We start from the raw sequence: 17,071 nt of genomic DNA, 5'->3' as shown, positions 1-17,071 counted from the left end.
AGTATCGTTTAATTTGCAAATATTTCAGGACGTATCTAAAAGATAAAGGCTCTTATTAAAAACATAACCATAATACCATTCTTATGCCCCAAATCATTTCACAATAAGTCTGTTGTATAACTCTCAAGTCAGTGTCTAAATTCCTGTAGAGTTTTTTCATTTGATTGTATTTTTTTTTTATTGTAACTAGCCATTTAAGCTTCCAAAGATCTGAGTGGTAGAGAGGGGTAATCAAGATAAATGGAATTTGTACAATCGGACTGCAGTTAAATTTCATGTTCTTGGAACAATCTTTTCAACAATCTTTTCCTTGCCTGTCTGTTCCAGCCTGTCTGCTCACCTGTAAAAGCAACAAGAGTAGGTAGGAAAACAATTGCTCCTTTGCAGTTGAGACCCTCCAAAGATTAAGCCTGTTAATTATTTGTACTCTCTGTTCTGGATTTGGCTTCTTCTTACCGTTCTCCAGGAAAATTGAGTAACGCCTAGTTTTGAGATGGGTAAGAGGATGGTCTCTTGAATGTACCTGGAAATATTAACAGCAACTTGAAAATGAAAAGACTTATGACTGAAAAAGAAAGAAAAAAAATGAGTAAGAGATACTGGAGGACACTGTAAGATGGATCTAAGGACAAGGATAAAATAACAAGATTAGCCAGGGAATTTCTAGGACAAAAGTTGGAAAATCATACCCTGGGTAAAGGACGTGAAAGAAGAGATTCGGGGCAGGATTTTTACCAACAATCTAAGATAAAACTTTCCTATCTTGTTATCATTATTGTTTTATGTTAAATTAGAGTTGCCAGATAAAACACAGGATGCTTAGTAAAATCTGAGTTTTGGATAAACAATGAATACTTTTTAAAGTATAGCTATGACACAAAGTATATAGACATGCTTATACTAAAAAAAGTATTGTTTGGCCAGGTGCGGTGGCTCACTCTTGTAATCCTAGCACTTTGGGAGGCCAAGGTGGGTGGATTACAAGGTCAGGAATTCGAGATCAGCCTGGCCAACATGGTGAAACCCCATCTCTACTAAAAATACAAAAATTAGCTGGGCATGGTGGTGGGCACCTGTAGTCCCAGGTACTCGGGGCGCTGAGGCAGGAGAATCCCTTAAACCTGAGAAGCAGAGGTTGCAGCGAGCCAAGATCGCGCCACTGCACTCCAGCCTGGGTGACAGAGCGAGATTCTGTCTCAAAAAAAAAAAAAAGTATTGTTTCTCTGAAATTGAAATTAAATTTGAGCAGCCTGTATTCTTATTTGCTGAATATGGCAAGTTCATATTAAATATATGGTAGCCAGGCACAGTGACTCATGCCTGTAATCCCAGCAATTTGGGAGGCCGAGGCAGGCAGATCACCTGCAGACTGGAGTTCAAGACCAGCTTGGCCAACATGGTGAAACCCCATCTCTACAAAAATACAAAAAATTAGCCAGGCGTGATGGCGAGTGCCTGTAATCCCAGCTACTTGGGAGGCTGAGACGGGAGAATCACTTGAACTTGGGTGGCAGAGGTTGCAGTGAGCTGAGATCGTGCCATTGCACTCCAGCTTGGGAGACAGCGAGACTCTATCTCATAACAAACAAACAAACAACGAAAAAACCATAAATAAATAAATAATAAAAAATTAAAAAAATATATTAAATGCATGGTGATTCAACTTGTAAAACCAAGGACTATTTGGCCTTTAGGCTCTTAGTTTTCTTTCTTGGAATGTGGTTGAGTTTTCCTTATTCAGTCTGCTTTTCTTATATATCTATCTAACATTATAGCATTATATTTTAAAAATTGGCCCAGTTTACATTAGCACCAAATGTAAGTGTATAGTCATGCACTGCACAATGATATTTTGGTCAGTATGTATGTTTTGGCCAATGATGTGTGGTCTGCGTATATGACAATGGTCCATAGTTTATGATTCCATATTTTTACTGTACCTTTTCTATGTTTAGATCCACAAATACTTACCATTGTGTTACAATTGCCTACAGTGTCCAGTACAGTAACATGCTGGACAGGTTTCTAGCTTAGCAGCCATAGGCCATACCATATAGCTTAGGTATATATTGGGCTAGGTTTGTGCAAGTCCAGTCTGTGATGTTCCCACAATGATGAAATCATCTAATGACGCGTTTCTCAGAATGTATCTCGGTCTAAACAACGCATGATTCTACTTATTTTCTTCTACACTTAGCAATATCAGGTCTGATTAGTCTTTTCATTTTTGCTAAACTGCAGGGCAAAATGTTTGAGAGCTATTAGTTTAGAGCACTTCTTAAATGAGGCAAACTTTTCTCTTGTGATTCCTGGAATCAAGGGTTTATTCAAAAAGAATTTTAAATTTTATTCTATATTATAGGAATGTGTACAATGAAATGTAATGATGTATAATACATTGGCTGTTTTTGAATTCCAACCGTGGATTTCCCAGCTACTGGCAGTGAAACTGATCTTTTCTGTACATACTCAAGTCAACACTCAAGAATTTCAACTCACCGTTAGCAAAAGCAAATATTTATATTTAAAAAGAAAACATTTGAATTCAGAATTCATTAAGATAAAAAAGTTAGCAAAGTACAGATCTCTTGTTAGTTGATAGTCCTAATGGCGACGTCTAGGTCAGATAACTTATATTGACTTAAAACAGCATTGCCCTTGACTTTCCACAGTCGTGTTTGTAATTATGGAAATAATTTTTTTAAAAAAACTATCTCTTTAATTTACATTTTCACAAAAGGCTGTTGAAAGAGCAAATGTCTGCTCAGTTGTTTTTTCCTTTGCTTAAAAAAAAAAAAAAAAGTGCCAGGAATCCCACCCCACCCTGCTGCTGGGTAACAGTCAATCATTTATTATTCCTGGATCAAACACAAGCATTCATGCCTATGAAAACGTTTGGCAATGAATGGGATCTTGGTCTCTACTAAAAACAAAAAATGGCTAAAAGGAGACTTCAATTTATTTTCAAATTCTATGGCTGAATTCCTATAATTCCTAACTGGTGAAAATATTGGCAAGCTACAAGATTTTACTTACAGTCAGATTTACTTCTTTGGTGTATGCCCAGAGGTGCTATTGAAAGCTATTTGTGGCCAGCTTTCCAGGAGACCAAATGGGCCTTAAATGGAATGAATATTGGCCCTGCAGTACAGTGCACAAGGAGAAGGAGGAGAATTAGACACTTTTATTTAAAAAAAAACAACAAATTGGTTATACTTAACTAATTTCTACATAGAAGTTTTAGTATTTGACAAAGCAAAAAGTCATATCTCAAAATCACCCAACTTACTATATCTGAACCCTTTCTGTTGTATTTTGATATTAATCCAGGAGTTATACATATATATATTAAAATCCTCATATAATCATGTAATCAGCCTCACTACATATTAATACAATTACTTTCAATCCAGACTCAACAGTTTTCCCTTCCTCAAGCCTAATCAGCCTGATATGGTTTGGATGTTTTGTCCTTTCCAAATCTCAGGTTGAAATGTGATCACCAGTGTTGGAGGTGGGGCCTACTGGGAGGTGTTTGGGTCATGGGGGCAGATCCTTTATGAATGGCTTAGTGCCATCCCCATGGTAATGAGTGAGTTCTCACTGTGTCAGTTCACATGAGAGCTGGTTTAAAGAGCCTGACACCTCCATCCCCTCTCTCTCACTCCCTGTCCTGCCAGGTGACATGCCTGTCCCCCTTTGTCTTCTGCCATGAGTGGAAACTTGCTGAGGCCAGCCAGAAGCTGAGCAGATGCTGGTACCAAACTTGTACAGCCTGCAGAACCAAGAGGCAAATAAATCTCTTTTTGAAAATAGATTACCCAGTCTCAGATATTCCTTTATGGCAATGAAAAATGGACTAACACACAGCCCTAAACCTAATTAAACCCCTAGAAACCATTACATCCTCCAAAGTAATCAATTCCCCCAAAACTGATCACATCCCTTCCCCTAAGCACTCCCAATCACCAAGTTAACCACTAGCCATGATCCACCAATCATCCATGAAACAAATGTCATTGTGGCAGAGACCACTAATCTTTCAATATCCATTTTTCACTTCCTCATTTAACTAATAAAAACCTCTACATTTTAGCTGAGCACATGACCTCACAGATAGATATGATATTTCCTGCAATACTTTGCATCTGGGTACGGCCATATGACTAACTTCTGGGTAATGAGATGTTTGCAAAAACAATGCGTTCAACTTCCAAGTCAAGTCCTTAGGAAAAACTATCCATTCGTTCTCTGTCCCCCTTTCTTTGGGCTGGACGGTTTGAAGGGAAGTGGTGAGCTGGATTTAATCATTTGCATGAGGACAACACTATAGGGGAGAGTGGAGCAGGAAGAAAGAATGGGGCACCCAAGTCTTCTTGGGGAGCAGTGCAGCCTACATGCCTTGGACTGTCTACTTTGGCCCCAGATGTAATGTAACAAGACTACGTATTTTAGCAAGATGAAAAATTGTTTAAAAAATTAAGTTTCCACTTTGGGAGGCCGAGGCGGGTGGATCATGAGGCCAGGAGATCCAGACCATCCTGACTAACACAGTGAAACCCCGTCTCTACTAAAAATACAAAAAATTAGCTGGGCGTGGTGGTGGGCGCCTCTAATCCCAGCTACTCTGGAGGCTGAGGAAGGAGAATGGCATGAGCCCGGGAGGCGGAGCTTGCAGTGAGCCGAGATTGCACCACTGCACTCCAGCCTGGGTGACAGAGCAAGACTCCATCTCAAAAAAAAAAAAAAAAGTTAAGTTTCTTCCTATGACTAATCTCTGTGTAGAAGCAAACAAACAAAACAAAAGACCCTGGAGACCTGACAACCTCTCAAGCCTCAGTTTCCAATGTAACTAACCCACAAAATGAAAAGTTTTCCTTTAAACTGTCTGAAAATTTTAGTCAGAAAATAAAGTGACTTTCTCATTATGTATCTGAAATCCTGTTAGTCTTTAAAAAACAAAACAAAAAAAAGCTTTGATGCATGACTTCCTCTGAGTTTAAAAAAAAATCCTATAAAACTATAAAGATACTTCCTAAAACTAATTTAAACAAGGATGATGGTGGCTATTAAAAACTTCCTAAATTTCATTCAGTTCAGAATGGTTAAAAACAGAACACACAAGCAAGGTGTGTCAACGGCTCTCGTAAAAAGCAGCAGCAGGATGCTGTCAGTGCTCATGTCCCAGGGTCCCCCAGCCCAGATGCACATAGGCCCGGGGCTGCTGTCTGGCACCTACAGTTGCAACACAGGGTCTTCTTGCCCCACAGGTCAAATCCCAAGGTGTGGTCAACCCACAGATGAATTTTGGAGGGCCAGCACTTTCCAGGGCCTGTCACTTGGACATTAAAACCTGTGATCATCCAAGAGAAACAGAGGTTGGTCCCCCAAGTATCCCTGTTACAGTCCAGGAAGGTGAAGTCACTGGAAACTTTTGGTGAGAACTTTGTGTTCCCTTAGCGGTGAGGATCTGGGAGAAATCAATGAGGTACTTTAGGGTTAGGGACTTTTAAAACTAAATCTGGATTGTAAATCTAGATAGAATAGGAGCCCTTAGTAAGGCCGGTGGACCGTAACTACAGACATTCAACACCTGTGGGATGAGTCAACCTCTTCTCAATCCTCAGTATTTTGAAATGGATGGTGTTGATTTGTACCACCATGTATATTATGTGGGCCTGTGGCTGTCTGGCCCAGTGTTGCAGGGTTTTTGCTGGAGTTGTATCGTTCAGGTTAACTGTCACAGTAATAAAAAAATATGAGAGTGGTTCGTGCAGATGATAGTTGTGTGATCCAAGCAAAAACCACCACTTGGTAGTTCCTGTAGCACCCTTACCCAGTGAGTTTGGTGAAATGGGGTTAATTGAAGCCTCAGGCCCAGCTGTCTCTTATAACGGGATTTTCTACCAGAAGATTCAGTTGAGCCATAATGTGCACTTTGAAGACTATTTGTGAAGGTTGCTGAAGTGAAGGAATGCAAGTGTTTTACTAGTGGTGAAATCAATTCTGTTCCAAAGAGTTTTTTATGCTGTTACAATAGCAACATTATGAGGAGGAGAGTAACTCAGACATTTAGTTAGAGTACAGCTGAAGATTTACTTGTGTATGGAGAAGATAGGGATTGCATAGATCGTCTCCTTGGACAAAGGTAAAGGCAGAGTATACAAAAACAAAACCTGGCCGGGCACAGTGGCTCATGCCTGTAATCCCAGCACTTTGGGAGGCCGAGGCGGGCAGATCACCTGAGGTCAGGAGTTCCAGACCAGTCTGACCAACAAGAAGAAACCCTGTTTTTACTAAAAATACAAAATTAGCCGGGTGTGGTGGCATGTGCCTGTATTCGCAGCTACTCAGGAGGCTGAGGCAGGAGAATCTCTCGAACCCAGGAGACAGAGGTTGCGGCGAGCTGAGATCACGCCGTTGCACTCTGGCCTGGGCAACAAGAGTGAAACTCCATCTCAAAAAAAAACAAAAAAACAAAAAAACAAAAAACCTCCAGATGGTCTCTGTTTGTCCTTGGGTGCACTGATCAGCTGCAAAGAGGCAGTTTGTCCCACAAAGGGCTGACAGAGTTATGAGGAAAGGCAGTTCTTAGTTGTATGCAGGTTTTCTGAGAATTCTGGATACTTTAGCTATTGAGTGTTGGTCATGCATCCCTGTCTGCATCGTGATGGCCTGTATCTTTCCACGGGTACCTGCGCTATTTCTCTCATTGGAATTTGTTACATGTTTAGACTTTAGGAAATTAACAATGTGTGAATTCTGCAATGATGCTTTGGGGCCTGAGTTGAAACATGAATGTGCAAATATGTGTTATAGCTGTTGATCCTTAGCTTGCAGAACAGGGGATGAAACCAGCATACTGCCATATCTCTAAGGCCATGGGTCATCTGGCTGCATGTTGGATAAAGCACAACGCACAGTGAGATCTTAGAAAGCCCATTTCCTAGGATAGAGAATTGTGATAACAATTGTAAACACATCTCATCTTCTCTGAGAGATATAAAAGTGAAGATTTTATTGTCATACCTTTTGGGAATATGTCACAAAAGATGCAAGACATTCTTGTTGTCTGGAAACAGCCAAAGAATCTAAGTCCACATATAAATACATAATTTATTATTTCAGATGCACATAAGGAAATAGTACCCATAATCCAAATTACAATTATATTGTCCACTTCATCAGAACCAGAGTGAGACTTAAGGGCAAAGAATGAGCTGATCACGCTCTTTCTCTCTGATCAAGATCATTCTTTCCTTTTCTCCTCCCACACCTGCACACCCAGGAAAGGCATGCAGCAAGAAGCTCAAAATCTACAAGCCAGGTAGAGAGCCCTCACCAGAAACAGAAACAGCTGGCACCTTGATCTTGGACTTCCCAGGCCTCCAGAATGGTGAGAAATAAGTGTCTGTTGTTTAAGCCTATAGTCAGCCCAAGCTGACGAAGAAACATGGTCACCCAGAATTAAGGTTTAATTTTTCAGCATCTTCTGCAGTGAACTGCATCTTCTGTGGCCACATGAATAAGTTCAGGCTAATAAGTTACAAGCAGAATTAAAGCATGGTAGCTTCTAGAAACCTTTCTTAGAGGACAGCTGGTATATGGCCTTTGCATCCCTTCCTCATTGTCACTCTTTCTATCCTACTGCTTGGAATGTGGTGTGAGAGCTGGAGCTCTTGCTGCCTTCTTAGACTGTGAGGTAAGGACCACACCATAGGGATGATTAAGAAGTAAGCTAAAAGGAGTTTGAGACCCTGAGGACTTGAAGGAATAGAGCTCCTACCACAGTCCCAGATTGCCTATGCTTCAGTCTTTACACAGGACAGAGAAATAAACTGCTGTCTGGTTTAAAGAGTGCTTCTGTGAGACTCTATTATTTTCAGTTAAGCCTAATCCTTGCTGATACACACCTTTTCCCTTATGTTAACTTGACTTCATGGGGCATAGTCCGTAGGTCTCTAGGTCATTTCCTCTTAGTGGTGAGAGGCCAAATCTTGCTCCCTCTGATCACAAATGCAACATGTTGAGAATGCTGTCTTCCTGCCTGCAGCAAGGAATAGGGACATGTCTAGTCATCCCAGGGACATAAGTTTTCCAGCCGCTTCGATTGATTCCCGAAATAGTAGCCATGAGCTCCATGGAGGCAATGTGACTTCACTTTTACTCTGTAGGAAGCATCGCATATACAAAACATATAAGACACCTATCCTTTCCTTAAAGATGTCAGTTCTTTCCTGAAAAACCTTGCTGCTCAGGGGAAAATAAATCATTAGATGGAAAAATATTTCCATTTATTTTAATGGGAAACTTATGATGCATTTCATTCTGACCAATGATATCCTCAATATTCACACACAGAAAAATCTATTGACTGAACGATGAAAGCAAGTTTATGTAAGAAACAATAATTAGAAAGTACGTAGGTAGAAGTACATGGGTAGAAGGCATTTATATGTGAAAGATACTATAATGGAGCATATTTTACTCTCAAGGGAGGAAGAAAGATGTGAGTGGGCTGGTAGAGAAGGGATCGGAGAGATCATTCTTTGGCAGGTGCAGTCTTCTTTCTGTACTATTTTCTTCAACAATTTTTCAACGTTTTGAGGCTTCATAATCATCTTGCACTCAAAGGGCACCACAAATACAATCATAGCACAAAAAATACTTTTAGGGCAAAATAAAAACTAAATACGTGAGTGCTTCAAATAATGTAAAAAATAGTGCATGTGCACAGCCCACTGACATATCACAGAAGATGCTACCTATCTCTTCATCCCCCTTGCATGCCAATATGTTTGGGAATCTTTTTAAAAATAATTGTATTGCACATCACTCCCTTATTTTTTATTTTTTTGGAAGATGGAGTTTCGCTCCTGTTGCCCAAGCTGGAGGGCAATGGCGCAATCTTGGCTCGCTGCAACCTCTGCCTCCCGGGTTCAAACGAGTCTCCTGCCTCAGCCTCCCCAGTAGCTGAGATTACAGTCGTGCGGAAAAAGGATTTAGTACAGTTATGCTTAAATGAACACTAGGCCCTTGTGGCAGGGCTAAACAACTAGAACATGATTCAGAAATCAGTCCGTGAAAGACACACTTGGACAGGACGAAGAGGCATTTCACGGCCATGAAACAAGGCAGGTGAAGGATTCTAAAACACACAGCAGGAGGCACTCCTACCCCTCAGAGCTTATCCCATCTTGGTATGAGGAATGGCTTATTTTCTGATGACCACATGTGGGACTATTTCAACCACTACAAGAAACACCAGAAAGGTTACTGTTTTGTATTATTTACATATACTATACTTTTTTTTCCAGTAAAAGTAAATGTAACACATAAACTAAATTCAGGATTGATCCCAACCTTCTAGAGCCAGCTCTTCTGGGGTCAGGGAGGAAATGTTGTTTGTCACATCACCATGCAGGTTACATTCATCTTCCACTGGAATGACTAGAGCCCCCAGGCAGTGGCCTGACTGCAGAAGAGCAGAGAACTGGCTCCTGGTGGCAGATAGGTGCTCTTGCTTCTCCTCATTGGTCATGGCTTAGCATGGTTCCTCCCCACAAATCCTTAGTAAAGAAAACACTGGCAAAAACCCAAGTCACTACCTTTCAACTCTCTTGGACAAGGGGAGCTTTTCCTCAGCTTGGACTGAGAACCTGTAACCTAGAACTGCTATTCCGACTAGACTGTATGAAGGGAGTGGGTACAGGAGACAAATGGCTAAAATGAAAATGTGAGCCACTGGTCCCCATCTGCAGCTACAACATAAGATGCCTACAGATGTGGTCAGTGTGACATGTGCAGGGGGCAGGGGCAGAGGAAGGGATGGCCAGGGAGGGTGTTCCGGGGGACAGTAGCATGCCTGCTGGCCTTCACTTCTTAGCCTTGCTCTGGGCAGCCACAGCTTCCATGGCTTTACGCACAGTCGCTTCATCCCCCAGGAACTGCATGGGCTTGATGGGCTTCAAGTTCTTGTCCAATTCATAGACGATGGGAATACCAGTCGGCAGGTTCAGCTCCATGATAGCCTCTTCAGAGAGACCCTCCAGATGCTTGACAATGCCCCGAAGGCTGTTGCCATGGGCTGCAGTCAGTACCCATTTCCCCTCCTTGATCCGAGGAACTATTTCCTTCAGACTCTCACTGGAGGATAGGTGATCTTCAGTGAGGTCTGCATATCTGCAGTCCTTACTGATATTGCTGTACAAAGGATGGTCGGACTCCATCGGAGGTGGTGGGACATCACAGGAGCGCCTCCAGATCTTCGCCTGGGCCTCATCATGCTTTGCAGAAGTTTCTGCTTGATTGAGGCCAGTCAGACCCCCATAATGCCACTCCTTGAGGCACCAAGTCCTCACTACTGGCAGCCGTGTCTGATCAATGGCATCTAGCACTATCCAGAGGATCCGATCGCTCTCTTCTGCACTGAGGGGAAGCAGATGTCAAACTCATAGCCAGCATCTCGCAGAGCCTGCCTGCCGCACTTTGCCTCCTTGTGGCCTACCAGGATTAGATTGGCATCGTACCCGCTGCTGACGTGATTCTCCAGGTTCCACGTGTGCTCTCACCACACCTGATCAGTACTAGCTTGTAGGTGACCATGGCGGTGGGCTGGGGATGCAGCCTATGTTTTGGATTCTTGCAAATAATTCCTATTTGTTTCATATGATATTCTCTGACTGGGACTTGCTGTGTCAAGTAATAAGTTGGTGAGTGTGTCTTTGCCTGAAATCAGAAAGTCAGAATATTCTTGTAGCGTATGTCATTGGATAAAAACATTGTTATACTGGGGGGAGAAAAAGGAGTCCTTGTCTGGGACGTAGTAGAAGCTTTCAAAGCCATAATGGCAAGAAGTTGTCACTGAGCTGTTATTATGTGGATAAGTATGTAATTGGGACGATGGGGGTCAGAAAGAGTCAACACCTCAAATTCTCTTTTTAGGGTCTTACTCTGAGCCAGTAAGTTAAGTCCTTATGAGGTAGGTGTGGCGAAAGTCAGGGAGGCTGCAGACAAACCTCTGCCACACATAGGCTTTTTGCCAAGGGCCCCGGGGCCTCAAATCTTTCCTGTTTTCTTTCAGCCAGACTTGAGGGACACGGGATGTGGGCAGAGAAGAGTTTTAGTGCTTCTACAAAGCTGCTGTAGGAATTACCAAAATGCTGTTGACTTAGTGACTTTTAAAGAACAGGACTGAGATATACCTCTGCCAGCCAGAGTCCCCCTGAGAGTTTGTTTTGTAAAAGGAGGACCTGAGCTGTGTTGGGCAGTGAAAGCCCTTCTGGGAGAAGAATGGGATAACTGACCTTCACCTGCTTGCTCTGTCTCTGTTTGTTCTAAAACACCAGGAGAGCAAGCTCTATTCTTACTTGTCTCTGGGCCCTACCAGATCCTAGCAAAGTGCTGCCAGAGAAAAGGGCATGGGCTTTGGAGTTAGAGTTGGATTCAAATCCCTGCATTTCCTTCTCTGAATACTTTGAAACCTTTCTTATCTGCACCCCCACCCCCCAAAGAAAGTCCTCATCTGCCCTCGAATTCCCCTTGCACTGCATTGCATAGTGTCTTCTCTTCTTAGCTAACTTCACTATATGCAAGTGTTCAACCTGCTGTCTTAGCAGAGAGACTTTTTTTTTTTATACTGGACTTAGAGCTCCTTGAGTGCTCTTGACATGTTCTGATTCCCCCAGCAGTTCAATTACACTAGGAGACATGTTTCTCTGGTTCTGTTTGCTCTTGTGTCTGGCTGCTGGGTTCCCAGCTGCTAGAGGTCTTTAGGGAGTGGCTATCCTGAGAGAGGGGCAGACACCATTGTCTGCCCATGGGGATAGGGGTGTGAGCCACTGGCCAGTTATCAGTCCTTTAATAGGCCCCAAGTTGGAAGGGCTGGTAACACCTGGGACATCCCCTGCTGGGGGAGACAGAACTCAGCTCCTCCTTGAGGACAGGGAGACTCCTCCCAGACCTCTAGCTCTTTCAGCAACACTGACATGGAAGCCACAGCCCTGCCCCTCTGTAGCCATGGCCTGTTCAAACTGACTCCTAGATACCACAGTATGCCTCCTTTTTCTTGCCCCAAGACTTTTTGTGGCTTGTTTCCAGGATCTCCTCTGGCACAGAGGTGAAAATTCCTGTTCCACTCCTGTCTGGTGTGCGCCCACCCGAGCCACTGGCACTGCCCGCACCTTTCAGCTTCAGCAGCTCCCTAGCTTAGGAGAACAGAGCAGCTGGGCTGCGGCCGGTTCGGGATGCATTGTGGATGTCACAGAACAAACTGCCATTTTCCCAGATTCCTCCTTACCCCTGTCATCTAGAATCCATAATATTTTATTTTTTATATTTTAATCTTTTGTCTCTTTGGGATTCATTTTGGTGTTTGAGAAAGGGCATTCTGGAACTGAGATCCTAAACAATGAGCCTGGTTCTGAAAGTGTGGAGAAACCAGGATATAGGACCAACCAATGAACACTGCGGGGCTAAGCGGACAGGAACAGGAAGCAAACCGGAAGGAGCAAGAAGCTCTTCCCTCTTTTCCCAAGAGAGAAAAAAAAGAATCTTTTCCCTCCTCTGGTCCTCCACGCTCCCTCTTGCGCCCCCTGTGGGTCGGTCTACAGGGAGTCACCTGCCAAAGTAGAAATGGATTTTGAGTTTCAGCCACGTCACAAATTGAGTATAGAGGCATACTTCAGAAGCGGGGCAGACAATAGATTAACGATTAGCACATTAACTTTATCACAAATTAAATGGCCATATATACTTGGGTCTAATTCTAGATTTTATTCTGTACCAGCGATTGATCTATTTATTCTTTACCAGTACCAAAGTTTTTATCACTGTAACTTTCATATATGTTGATATCTAGTGGGACTAGTTTTCCCCTCCTGATCATTTTCCAAGACAAGTTTTCTATATGAATTAATTTATGTATAATTGTTTATGTGAATTAGAATTAGCTTGTTAGTGACTGAGGTTGCATTGAATTTATCTATTAATTTAGAGGACTTGAAAAGTTTACATTTTTGAGATTTCTTTTCTTGCTTTCCTTCTTTTTCTTTTTTTTTTTGTCTTTCTGGAGACAGTCTTGCTCTGTTGCCCAGATGGCAATCTCAGCTCACTGCAACTTCCGCCTCCCAGGTCCAAGCAATTCTCCTGCCTCAGCCTCCCGAGTAGCTGGAATTACGAACACGTGCCACCACACCTGGCTAATTTTTGTAATTTTGGTAGAGACAGGGTTTCATCATCTTGTCCAGGCTGGTCTCAAACTCCTGGCCTCAAGTGATCTGCGCACCTTAGCCTCCCAAAGTGCTGGGATTACAGGTATGAGCCACCACGCCCAGCCTTGAGATTTCTCATCCAAATTTATCTTTAAATTTGTTAAAATATTTCTTCGAGTTATTCCAATAGAGTATTATATTCTTATTTATGTACATACTGTGGATTCTTAACTTTATTCTAAGGCATTTTCCCTCCATTTTATTGCTAATATAGAGGAACACTATTTTTCCTTATTATGTTTTCTTCTTGGTAAGGGTCTGTATGAAAAACTGGCTTTTTTCATGTATAAGTATACTATCATCTACTTAACCATTATGCTATTTTGGGACATTTAGATGATGCTGTTTTTCTCCATAGTAAATTACATCATAGAGATTTTTCTTTTTTTTGAGATGGAGTCTTGCCCTGTCGCCCAGGCTGGCGTGCAGTGATGTGGTCTTGGCTCACTGCAAGCTCCACCTCCCGGGTTCACACCATTCTCCTGCCTCAGCCTCCCGAGTAACTGAGACTACAGGCGCCTGCCACCACACCTAGCTATTTTTTCGCATTTGTTAGTAAAGACGGGGTTTCACCATGTTAGCCAGGATGCTCTCGATCTCCTGACCTCGTGATCCGCCCACCTCAGCCTCCCAAAGTGCTGGGATTAGAGGCGTGGGCCACTGCACCCAGCCATAAAATCTCTATCTCTATCTCTGATTTTTTTTTCTTTAGGATAAATTTTTAAGAATTCCATTATGAGGTCTAAGTATAAGAGCATTTTATTAGCCAGGCGTGGTGGTGTACGCCTGTAGTCACAGTTACTCCAGAGGCTGAGGTGGAAGGATTGCTTGAGCACAGGAGGTCGAAGCTGCCGTGAGCCATTATTGTACCACTGGACTCCAGCCTGGGCAACAGAGCGAGACCCTGTCTCAAAAAGTAGAAGGAAAAGAATATTTTATGTGTTTATTCATGAGACAGAGTCTCACTCTGTCACCCAGGCTGGAATGCAGTGACGTGATCACAGCTCACTGCAGCCTCAAACTCCTGGGCTCAAGTGATCCTCCCACTTCAGATCCTTGAATAGCTGGGACTAAAGGTGCTTGCCATCACATTTGGCTAATTTTTTCTTTTTTTTTTTGTAGGGACAGGGTTTCGCCATGTTGCCCAGGCTGTCTCAAACTCCTGGGCTCCAGTGACCTGCCTGCCTCAGCCTCCCAAAGTGCTGGGATTACAGGCATGAGCCACTGCATCCGGCCCTAAAAAAAAAATTTTTTTTTAAAGAGATGGCATCTTGCTATATTGCCCAGGCTGGTCTCCAACTCCTGGCTTCAAATGATCCTCCCAGCTTGACCTCCTTATAAAGCATTGGGATTACAGGTGTAAGCCACCATACTTGGCCTTATAAGAGCATTTTAAAGTCCAAAATTGTTTTTCAAAAACAGTATCCACTTACTAGCAGGGACAAGGGCTCCTGTGTCACTGATCCATGACCAAAAATTGATATTATATTATCCTTTTTTGCAGTAGGTTAATGGGATTCGATTTTTAATATACCATTTGGCACCACTTGGGTTGTTAGTGATGTTGAACTTTTTCATGTTTATTTGAATTGCTGATATTTAAATAGTCCTTCCACGATTTTTTTTGGAGTTCCTCATCACTTTCTTTTTGACATTTATTTTCTTTGAAAGAATTTCAAACTTAAAGTTGCAATAATCATGTAAAAAAACCCATATGCAGTCTATCAACTTGTTAACATTTTACTACATTTGCTTTGCTTTATCATTCTGTATATGTATACATAGTTTTTCTGAACGATTTCAAGGTAGGTTGTGTGTATCATGTGTATTCCATAAAAACAAATATATTCTTTCACTGTATTCCACTACAATGATCAAACGCAGGAAATTCAGCATTGCTACAATATGATTGTCTTATCTACAGTTCACATTCAAATGTCAATGGTTGCCACAGTTATAGTCAATACAGTTATAGCAACAATTTCCAGTATAGTATCCAGCCCAGGATCATATGTTCCATGTTTTCATCACATCTCTTTGATTCGTTTAATCTGGAACAGTTCCTCAGCCGTACTTTGTCTTTCATAATACTGATATTTTTGAGGAATACAGGCCAGGTGTTTTATAAAATTGGGGTTTGTGCAATGTCTCATCATGATTAGATTTAGAATATGCATCTTGGCTAAAATAACCACATAAGTGTCCCCATTCCTTTTTAATAAAAGCAAGTTGGAATTTATTGCTGACAGCTTGACAATGAGGGAGGAAACCAGAAACGGAAAACAGATGGACTCTAGTGTGGGTATGGAGGTGAGTCCCTCCCTTCAGCCCTGGGAAGTGATCTTTACTAGGTCATGGGGTGAGTGTGTAGGGCAGGGAGGTTGAGGACCATCAGGAACAAGCCACTCAGTCTTATAGGCCTGGAATGTCACCTGTCAATGGCCACTAGTGCTCACGGGTGGCACTGCCACAGAGATTTTAAAAATGTGGGTGGAGGAGGGGAGAGAAGGCGGTTGACGCTGAACTCCATTTCAGCCTGTGGCAATCAGGAGGCAAATACCTTCCTGTCTCAAGCTTCCCAGCCTCCCTAGACCAGCTGACTTACTGAAGGGCCAGGTGGGCGTCTCAGAGCACAGCAGTGGAAGGATGAGAGCCTTGGTCTTTGCAGCTAAGGAGAGGAAACTCCAGGCTGAGACCTTTGGAGGCTCCCTCTCTCCTGACCTCTTTCTATCTCCTCCTCACACCCTTTCTGTTCCTAACAGCTCCTCTGCAGGTCACATGCCCAGAAGCCACACATTCCTTCCTTTGGGAACTCCATCCTTTCCACCTCTCAGTGGAAAACTCCAGAGCTCAGGCTTTGCCCAAAAGTTAATGGAGACTCCCCTCTGCCCCAGTCTGTCAACGCTGAAGTGGGAGGAATAGATCCTAATTCCACCAGCAAGAATCGTAAGCGTGCAAGTTATCTGTGAGCAAGCACATCTCTCCGAAGCAATTATTATTATTATTTAGGACAAAACACTATCTTGTCCCAGAGAAGGGGAGCTTACTCTTGGAATCTGTTTTTCAGCAGGATGGCACTGAGGAGCCTCTCCTCCATCCTGTTCTGGGCTGGTATCACTAGAGCCACCACCTGAACTGTGACGGGTTCTGTCTTAGCCATCCTGACCCCAGGTGTTGCCAATTCCAAGTAGCCTCTTTTGGACCCTGAGCGTGTCCCTTGGGAGATGCCACTTTTATCCTGCGCAATTACCTTACAATAGTCATAAATGATGACTGTGGCTCACCCACAATGTAACGTTATAAGCAATAAGCTCTGCTTAAGAAAGCAGGGAAATTGATCATTTTCAAATGTGCACCATCCAAACTGTAATAATAAAAAACTTTTCTGGCCGAGCACGGTGGCTCACACCTGTAATCTCAGCACTTTGGGAGGCCGAGGTGGGTGGATCACTTGAGCTCAGGAGTTCAAAACCAGCCTGGCCAACATGGTGAAACCCTGTCTCTACTAAAAATACAAAAATTAGCCAGGTGTGGTGGCATGCATCTGTAATCCCAGCTACTAGGGAGGCTGAGGCAGGAGAATCGCTTGAACCCAGGAGGCAGAGGTTGCAGTGAGCCAAGATCGCGCCACTGCACTCCAGCCTGAGCAACAAGAGTGAAACTACGTCTCAAAAAAAATAAAAATAAAAAATAAACGTGAGGAGGCAGAGGTTACAGGCAAAGTCATAAATCATTATGATTAAGTTTAACCTAAAAAGGCAGGACATCTCAAAGCATGTGTATGTGTGTTGCAGATGGGG

The 17,071-nt window shown here is 42.8% G+C and overlaps 1 pseudogene; it reads right to left on the bottom strand.

The window, feature by feature from the left end:
• Positions 1 to 9,875: 9,875 nt before the first annotated feature.
• On the bottom strand, positions 9,876 to 10,605 carry LOC100594016 (annotated as a pseudogene).
• Positions 10,606 to 17,071: the final 6,466 nt, after the last annotated feature.

Source organism: Nomascus leucogenys, chromosome 8, assembly GCF_006542625.1.
Source record: "Nomascus leucogenys isolate Asia chromosome 8, Asia_NLE_v1, whole genome shotgun sequence".
Classification (NCBI taxonomy): Eukaryota; Metazoa; Chordata; class Mammalia; order Primates; family Hylobatidae; genus Nomascus; species Nomascus leucogenys.
The sequence above is the reverse complement of the archived record's forward strand: the minus strand, read 5'-3'. Positions and strand labels throughout refer to the sequence as shown.